At 46.3% G+C, this 9,039-nt stretch overlaps 2 long non-coding RNA genes across 2 annotated transcripts in view; one reads left to right on the plus strand and one right to left on the minus strand.

Annotated features, from left to right (window-relative positions):
• LOC121029352 (uncharacterized) overlaps positions 1 to 4,630 on the minus strand; it is a 19,005-nt gene extending 14,375 nt beyond the window's left edge. Inside the window, exon 1 of the long non-coding RNA XR_005789691.1 lies at positions 4,620 to 4,630. This is a non-coding gene — a long non-coding RNA (uncharacterized LOC121029352). The remainder of the gene's footprint in view (positions 1 to 4,619) is intronic.
• On the plus strand, positions 1,710 to 2,182 carry LOC121029350 (uncharacterized). The gene is made up of 2 exons (XR_005789689.1): positions 1,710 to 1,814; positions 2,036 to 2,182. It is a non-coding gene; the product is annotated as an uncharacterized LOC121029350 (long non-coding RNA).
• Positions 4,631 to 9,039: the final 4,409 nt, after the last annotated feature.

The raw sequence follows: 9,039 nt of genomic DNA on the forward strand, positions 1-9,039 counted from the left end.
GGGGGGGAGGCGGGGGGCACAATTCAACCCATATCAGAATTGTAGTGATAAGAAAGAAGTGCCTGACAGCAGCTGTGTCCCTTGATAAAAGGACAAAGCCATTGCCCAGCAGGGATTTAAATACCCAACTTCTTTGCTTCTCATCCTCTCAGGCTAGTGCCTCCCATTGACTGAACCCACTTCAAGTTAGAAGGCAAGGGTGCCTGGGTGATGCAGTCCACGCAAGCCAGCTGCCCAGGACACAGAGAGGGTGGAGACGGGTGGAGGGTTAATCTGGAGGGAAAACAGAATATCCAGCACAGCCTGTCTGGGCAGTCTATAGGATACACCCAAGGTGGCTAGCATTTTTTAAGCCAGTAAGTCAGCCCTTTGGGCTCTCTGGTCCCTGGAGAGGCTTGAGAACAGAAGCTGCTTGGAGACAGCCCCCTTCCCGACTTCGTTTGTTTTTTGTTCTTTTCTATGAAAGCTTGAGCTTCACGAGGGAATTGTGTTGGAGTGAAGGGTTGGGGAGACTAGGGGGAGGAGATGAAAGAATAAAAGGCTTGGCTTGGTGAGACGGGAAACTATGTAAGTTCTCTGAGGTCTTGGTGTCTCCATCATTTTGGATGCTCTGCCCACCGCAGGAAAGTTAGAGGAAGCAGGAGATTCTCTGGCAATGAGGAGGTGACAGAGATCGGTGGTTCCAGAGGCAGCTAGAGCCCTCGCCCTGCTCCCTGGAAGTGCTCCAGGGAGACAGCAAGGTGTTGCAAACTGACCTAAGATGGTCACGTCCAACTCGGCCTTCTTTTTTTTTGTCGGTTACAGTAGCTGCCAGAGAAGTCCGGAGTGACGAGGGGTTGCCTGCTTCACATCCTTACTCCCAGAATACATAAAGAAAAAGTGGCAGTCTAAAATCTGCCACAACCAAACACACACACACACACACACACACACACACACACACACACCATTTATTAAACACTCATTAGCAGGCAGGCACACTAGCTTCTTTGAGGTCTCTCTGTCCGTTTGGAGGCTCTGGCCACGGCATGCATCAAAGCTTTACTCAGGGTGGGGCAACCGTGTCACAGAGGGAGGACTCTGTCTCCCACATAGGAGGCATCAGAGAACCAGAGAGGGAGTCTGCTTTCAACTTCGTTATGCTGTTCCAATCCTGATCAACCCCAGAGGTGACATCAGAAGCAGGTTTCCTCTCACGAGGGGAGCTGATGTTAGTTTGCGTAATGATTGTCGTTTTAAAAAGCTGTCGTTGGCGGGATCCGTGGTAATCGATTACCCTGAACCCTTGGTTGAAGCCATCTTCTGACTAGGATGTTCGCAAACCACCCCTGGCAGAGGAATTGCAGATTACAGTACAAGCTGCCCCTGGGGGTAACTATGAGTAGTGCCTACAAATGTCATTCTGTCTTTGCCAAAGGTTTTAATATGCTCCAAGTATTTTCTTTTGGAAGGGTGGGTTCGTTTCTCGAAAAATGCCAATTAAAGAAAAAGAAAGAAACATGGGAGTCCACCACCAGGGGAACGATTCAGAAAGTTTTACGGCCCCTCCTCTCCAGGTGAGTTGCCAAAACAGGGATACATCGAATCCTCTCTATGGTTCTGTAGGTACCAGAAGAACGTTCTCACCTAGACTATGCTTCCCTGTCCTTGGTTCCCAGGATGTATGCCGAAATGTTTTAAGGGAAATTATAAACATCGTGAGGTGGAGTGCCCCCAGGAGGCTGCCAGGCCAGGCAAAGGTGCTCTGCTATACTAAATACGTTCCAGGGGCCATGCAGGCTTGGACAATAAAAATAACGGACTGAAGATTGGAAGTATGTACCCTATTTTCTGAGCAGTGCCTAAACCTCCCAAGCTCTTATGTGACCCTAGGGAGAGGAAGCCCATAACGACAGGGATTTAATTTCTCCAGTCTGGCAATCTCAGGGGCAGAGCGAAGGCAGTGTAGGCAATACACAGCAATGGTTTACACCCTCGAATTCTGGAATCTACCCGCTGTGCCATGTTGAACCCATCTTGCTTTTCCTTCTCGCAGGTACTTTCCGCCACGCTCACCCTTCGTGACGAATTTATTGAGCGCCCGCCCGCAGGCCAGGGCCGTGAGAAGCAGAGAAGGAAAACACCAACTCCTTGCCCTATAGGACTTAATAGCTACCTCATAAAATAATTACTGTTTACTAGACACTGTTGTCGCTCAGCTGTCAAACAACACTACCAAATCGGTGCTATTATCAGCATCTCTGGCGGATGAGGAAACTGAGGCATAACCAAGGCCGCCCAGAGCGCCTAGGTGGCTCAGCCTTTAAGCATCTGACTTCTGCTCAGGTCACGAACTCACAGTTTGTGAGTCCGCACTGAGTGAGTTTGAGCCCCGCATCAGGTGGAATACAAGGCCCACTTCAGGTGAGGCCCAGCTTTCCCTCCCCCCCTCCCTCCCTTTCTCTCTCTCTGTCCCTCACTCACTTGCGCCCTCTAAATAAATAAATAAATAGATAAATAAATAAATAAATAAATAACCAAGGCCACCCAAAGTTGTAAGAGGCAGGGTTTTGAATCTGGGCTGTCAGGTTCCTGATTCCACACTGTTGGCCACAAACCATATCGCCCATCTAGTTTAGCGAGGGATGGACAGGTAAATAAATAATTCACACAGAGCACAATGGTCGAATCACGAAGTACCATGGCAGCACAAGAAGGAGACCCCGACAGCTCAGGATCTGAGGAGGGATGGGGAGAGAGGGATCTCCTGAATGAGATGACATCTGGACAGCGCTGGAAAGCATGAATCGGTGCCAGCTGGGAACAGAAGAGAGGGGAGAGAACTCTGGCCACATAAGCACGGTATTGGGGAGTAGGGGCGGGGCCTAAACACCGTAGCGTCACTAGAGAGTAAAATGCCAGGGGGGAGGTGGGACACAGTTTGCTCGACAAATGTTTGTTGGGCCTCTTATATGTGCAGGACTGTGCTTATTGCCGAGGGTATAGCAGGGACAGGGTGTCCAAGGAGCCTGAACTTGAGCTTTCGAACACTTTGCTCCCCTAACTTACTAAAATAACTCTTGAAAACTACCCCCATGCGAAACATTCAACACACTGGAAAAGGAAGGGAACTTCCTCAATCTGATAAAGGGCATCTCTGAAAACCCCCACAGCTAACATCGTATTTAATGGTGAGAGACTGAATGCCTTCCCTCTAAGGTCAGGAATAAGACAGGGATGTCCGTTCTTACCACTTCTCTTCAGTATTGAACTGGAGGTTCCAGCTAGAGTCACTAGGCAAGAAGATTAAATAAAAGCAAACAAACTGGAAAGGAAATTGACACTTTACAATAAGAGTGTTACAGGGGCACCTGGGTGGCTCAGTTGGTTGGGCGTCTGACTCTTGATTTTGGCTCGGGTCAAGATCTCATGGTAGTGGGACCGAGCCCCCGCCTCATCAGGCTCCGCGCTGAGTGTGGAGCTTGCTTGGGATTCTCTCCCTCTCACTGCCCCCCTCTCACTGCGCGTGCTTTCTCAAAATAAATAAACATTTTTAAAAATAAAAGTGTTACATCAGCTTTGAATGCCATCCAGCGGAGTTTAAATACTACAGCAGTTTGATGCCCACCATCATCCATTTATATGTAAATACAGTAAAACGACTTTGTTAACTACAAGAAACGCTACGTTATTCCTTTTTCTCCTTGAATTTGCGTTTTTATTACATTTTACTCTTGCAGAAGTTTATCCTCAAGTAGTATAATTTTATGCCTGAAAGTTCTTATTGATCATCCTATGATACTTCTTTACCACAGAAATGTGCATTTACACTGAAATTCAATTTTTAAAAACATTTCCTGTGATCGTAGTCTTCTAAAAACTTTCTACCTATTATTGCAAGGATTCTTATTGCAGGATTAATCAAAATAATGTACAGCATCATTTTTTGATAAATGAAGTCTTATTGCAAATACTACCTCAGTAGAAGGGAGGTGAGTTTTCTCAACGGGTCCTGTGTCGTTCTGTTCCTATTTTTTTTTTTGGTAATGACCAAGACAATTGGCTTATATGAAACAAGTAGATGGGAATAAAAAGAGTTTTGCCATCAGCAATGTAATTCTCGGAGTTCTTTTGCAACTCCTTCCAAAGAATTTGCCAAAAATCATGCAGTAACCATCACCAAAGCTTGTTTTAATGACCCATCAACTGACAATTCCAGGAGGCGCTCATTGAATTTTATCAAAATCAAATAATTTGAAACTACCTGGCTTGCGGGCGCCTGGGTGGCTCAGTTGGTTAAGCGTCTGGCTTCAGCTCAGGTCGTGATCTCACAGCTCGTGGGTTCAAGCTCCGCATTGCGCTCTGTGCTGACAGCTCAGAGCTGGCCTGGAGCCTGCTTTGGATTCTGTGTCTCCCTCTCTCTCTGCCCCTCCCCTGCTCACACTGTCTCTCTCTCAAAAACAAATAAGCATTAAAAAAAACTTTTTTAATTACCTGATTTGCATAAAGATGTGCTACCTGGTCATTAAAGTTGTTTACTTTCTCAATCCAGACACCAGTATTTCAATATATATACATATGTGTGTGTGTGTGTGTGTGTGTGTGTGTGTTTAATATTAATTTTTGAGAGAGACAGAGACAGAGCACAAGTGGGAGGGGGCAGAGAGAGAGACACAACACACACAGAATCAGAAGCAGGGCCCAGGCTCTGAGATGTTAGCACAGAGCCCGACACAGGGCTCAAACTCATGGCCCGTGAGATCATGACCTGAGCTGAAGTCAGAGAGTTAACCGACTGAGCCACCCAGGTGCCCCAGACACCAGTATTTCAATATGTCCCTTTGTTTGGACCCCTGAAAGGAAGTCAGTCTGTGGGACAAAGGTTGCAAGAACTGTGGGCTTGTGTTTTCCCACGAGAACTTAAAACAAGTAGTTAAAGCGCTTCTTTTCTAAAAAAGAAAAATACACCTGTCTGAATTAAGCCTTTTAATACACCTTTCTAAATCCTGAAAATGCCCTGTTCCTGCTGGCTCAGATTTAGCTCCAAAATGGCATTTGGTTACATAAGCATTCAGCCCCTGTGAAACCACATTCAACATTTTTTTTTGATACATTTGATCCATATTTGGCTTCTATAGAGGATAAAGAAGATAAGCTTAGAAAAAGAAGGTGGCTTAGTACTGCAGAAGGTTGACACCCCTCCTAATACACAAATACATCCATTGAAGCCACTGCACAGGCTAGTTGGTTATATTAAGTGGGACCAAAGTTAGCTGCTGGAATGCCTGAAATAAGTGGGGACGGTTTTGCCATTTCACAAGCTGGTTGTGACACAGAAGAGGACGCAACCACCCTGTGTTTGCAGTCACGTAGGCAGAAGCAACGTCAGGTATCTGGAGACAGCTATCCACAGATTGATTACATCCACTGCCTCCTGTCTAATTTTTTTCTGATTACAAGGAATCCCCGTTGCTGGAGAGTGTTACAAAGCAGAAGCCCTTTTTTTAAAAAAAAAATTATTTTCGAGACAGAGTACAAGCAGGGGAGAGGCAGGAGAGAGAGAGAGAGAGAGAGATAGAATCCAAAGCAGGCTCCAGGCTCTGAGCTATCAGCACACAGCCCAACACGGGGCTCAAACCCACGACCTGTGAGATCATGACCTGAGCTGAATTTGGACACTCAACCGACTGAGCCACCCAGGCACCCCGGAAACCCTTCCTGAAGGGAAAGCTGCATTTTTGCTCAGGGACTCTGGGCAAAAGGACTCCCTCTTCTCCGTGAGCTTCCATGGCTATAGCAGATCCCTTCATGCCCAAATTGAACACTGGAACCCCAACTTTGATTTTGATGTTCATGCCCTGTGTCTATTTCACTCCTCCGCTGTTAACAGGACTTTGGGAACGTGAAAAAGACCCCAGTTCTTACATGTATTTTGAGCCATTGCTTACGATATCACTAAATAGGACTTTGCCTTTTAGCCTGCAATATATCTGCCATGCAGTAATGTGCAGATATGCTACATGTGATGGAACTGATGGGTTCCCTTTACCGTCAATGTCATGGGGTTGTTTTTTTTTTTTTTTTTTTAAAGAGTATCATTAAAAATGAAAGGTTGAGAGTTCCTTGCTTAGAACAAGAACCAGTCAAGGCAAAGTAAACTCTCCCGTTCCCAAAGGGCATTAACTAGATCTGCTTTTACGTGCATCAGACACATGTCCATGTGAGGCGAGCACACATGTCTATGTTAGGCTTAGTACAGTGTACAAGCTTAGCGTTAGTACCTGTCAGATGTGATCTGCTATTACTTAGGTAAGCGCGGTGCCTATTGAGACAACAGAGGATAGGGCTACAGGTGTTCAGTAAGGCTACAGAAACATCTTGCCGATTTAACAGTTTGGTTTTTGATATCTGCGGTAACTGAGTGATGCGACTCTGGGGCACTTGCTATAAAGAATTCTATTTCTGCGGCACCTGGGTGGCTCAGTTGGCTGAGTGGCCGACTTCGGCTCAGCTCATGATCTCGCGGTCCGTGAGTTCGAGCCCTGCGTGGGGCTCTGTGCTGGCAGCTGGGAGCCTGGAGCCTGCTGGGATTCTGAGTCTCCCTCTCTCTCTGCCCCTCCCCCACTTGCCCTCTATTTCTCTCTGTCTCTCAAAAATAAATAAATGTTAGAAAAAATAATTCTATTTCTTGAGTGAATTATTTATATTGAGTGAGTGTTTCAACAGTATGACTAATTTTTTTTTTAATGTTTATTTTTGAGAGGGACAGAGTGCGAGCCAGGGAAGGGCAGAGAGAGAGGGAGACACAGAATCCCAGATAGGCTCCAGGCTCTGAGCTGTCAGCACAGAGCCCAATGCGGGGCTCAAACCCACAAACCGCGAGATCATGACCTGAGTTGAAGTTGGATGCTTAACCGACTGAGCCACCCAGGCACCCCGAGTATGACTAATTTTTAAGTTATTTTTTCAAAAACAATTTCTCTATAATCTTCCAAAAGCAGCGGTGCTTGTAGTTCCATAAAGTAGGCTTTGGAAGTCCAAAAAATAAAGACTGCTTTCCTTTTAGGAAAAAAAATGCAATTTTCTGGCCACAAGGGCATAGTACAGCTCACTTAAGTGTTGATATAGTTTATATTCAGTCTCCTTGTCTCTTCTGCAAAAGGTTAAGTAAACTGGTTTTCTAAATAACACTCGTCAAAATTTCAGATTTATGAAGTTGGTAGTAGAGGTTTTTTTTTTTTTAATGTTAATTTATTTTTTTAAGAGAGACAGAGACAGAGTGCGAGCAGGGGAGGGGCAGAGAGAGAAGACGACACAGGATCTGAAGCAGGATCCAGGCTCTGAGCTGTAGGCACAGAGCCCGACGCGGGGCTTGTATTCACGACGGTGAGATCATCCCCTGAGCCGAGGTCTGACGCTCGACCGACTGAGCCCCCCAGGTGCCCCAAGTTGGTAGTAGAATTTTATTTAAAGCCCTTAGCTATTAATAGTTCAATGAGTGCCTTAACTTAAAACAGACGTTTCAGGCCGTCCAGCCACGGTCAACCCCACAGTGGCGTTCTTGGACATTGGCGGTGACAGCGAGCCGTGGGGCCGCATCTCTGTTCCAAAGATAGCAGAGAACTTTAGTGCTCCAAGCACTGGGGAGCAAGGCTTTGATTATAAAGGCTCCTGCCTTCACAGGCTTATTCCGGGATTTATGTGCCAGGGTGGTGACTTCACACGCTGTAATGGCACTGGCCGTGAGTCCGTCTATGGGGAGAAATTTGATGAGAATTTCACCCGTGAAGCACACGGGTCCTGGCATCTTGCCCATGGCAAGTACTGGACCCAGACAAACGCTTCCCAGTTCTTCATCTGCGTTGCCAATGCTGAGCGATTGCGTGACGGGCTTGTGGTCTTGGACAAGGTGAGAGAGGGCAGGAATATCCAGGAAGCCACAGAACGCTTTGGCTCCAGGCACGGCAAGGCCGGCAAGATCGTCATTGCAAACCGTGGACAAATCTAATAAATTTGACTTGTGTTTTTGTCTTCGCTGTAAGACTATCCCTTCTGTAGCCGGGAGCTACCCCGTTTGTCCCCATCTGCTCGAAATACCCTTTAATCTTTGTGTTCTCACTGCAGTTCTGTGGGACCCATATTTTCCTTACCCTCCTCTGAGGCTAGCTGGATTGCAGAGTTAAGTTTATGACTATGAAATAAACACCAAACAAGAACAACAACCCGCACTCCCTCCACCCCAAACTAAAAAACAGACATTTGGAACAGCTGTTGCCGTGTAATCCTGTGTGTGACTTTTTAAACATTTTTTTTTAATGTGTGTTTATTTTTGAGAGAGAGAGTGAGTGGAGGAGGGGCAGAGAGAGAAAGAATCTGAAGCAGGCTCCACGCTGCCAGTGCAAAGCCCGACATGGGGCTTGAACCCATGAACCGTGAGATCATGACCTGAGCAGCAGTCGGATGCTCAACCGACTGAGCCACCCAGGTGCCCCCTGTGTGTGACTTTTAAGTTGACGTGTGTAAGTCTAATCATTGATTCCCATGCTGAGTTCCCAGTCCCATGATAGTTTTGTGAACCAAGAAGAAAGTGAGACTAGACGCTGCCCAGACAAATCAGATCATAGTAACTCCAGTGGCTGCTGATGTTGAAGTAATTGTCAAGCTGTAATTAATAATTCGGAGGGCGGTATTTCTCTCTTTGTTGTAAACCCTAATAGCCAAGTTGCTTAAGTACAATTTATCGAGTTTCAGGGCAGTTACTTTTTAATGGAGAATCTGAAACCTAAATTGCAGATTTATTTTTTTTTTAATTTTTTTAACGTTTATTTATCTTTGAGACACAGAGAGACAGAGCATGAATGGGGGAGGGTCAGAGAGAGAGGGAGACACAGAATGTGAAACAGGCTCCAGGCTCTGAGCAGTCAGCACAGAGCCCAACGCGGGGCTCGAACTCACGGACCGCGAGATCGTGACCTGGGCCGAAGTCGGGTGCTCAATCGACTGAGCCACCCAGGCGCCCCCTAAATTGCAGATTTAAAAGGGACTGTTCAACCATTGTAT

The sequence above is a fragment of the Herpailurus yagouaroundi genome, unplaced genomic scaffold (assembly GCF_014898765.1).
Source record: "Herpailurus yagouaroundi ecotype Mexico unplaced genomic scaffold, PumYag 139, whole genome shotgun sequence".
In the NCBI taxonomy this organism is placed as follows: domain Eukaryota; kingdom Metazoa; phylum Chordata; class Mammalia; order Carnivora; family Felidae; genus Herpailurus; species Herpailurus yagouaroundi.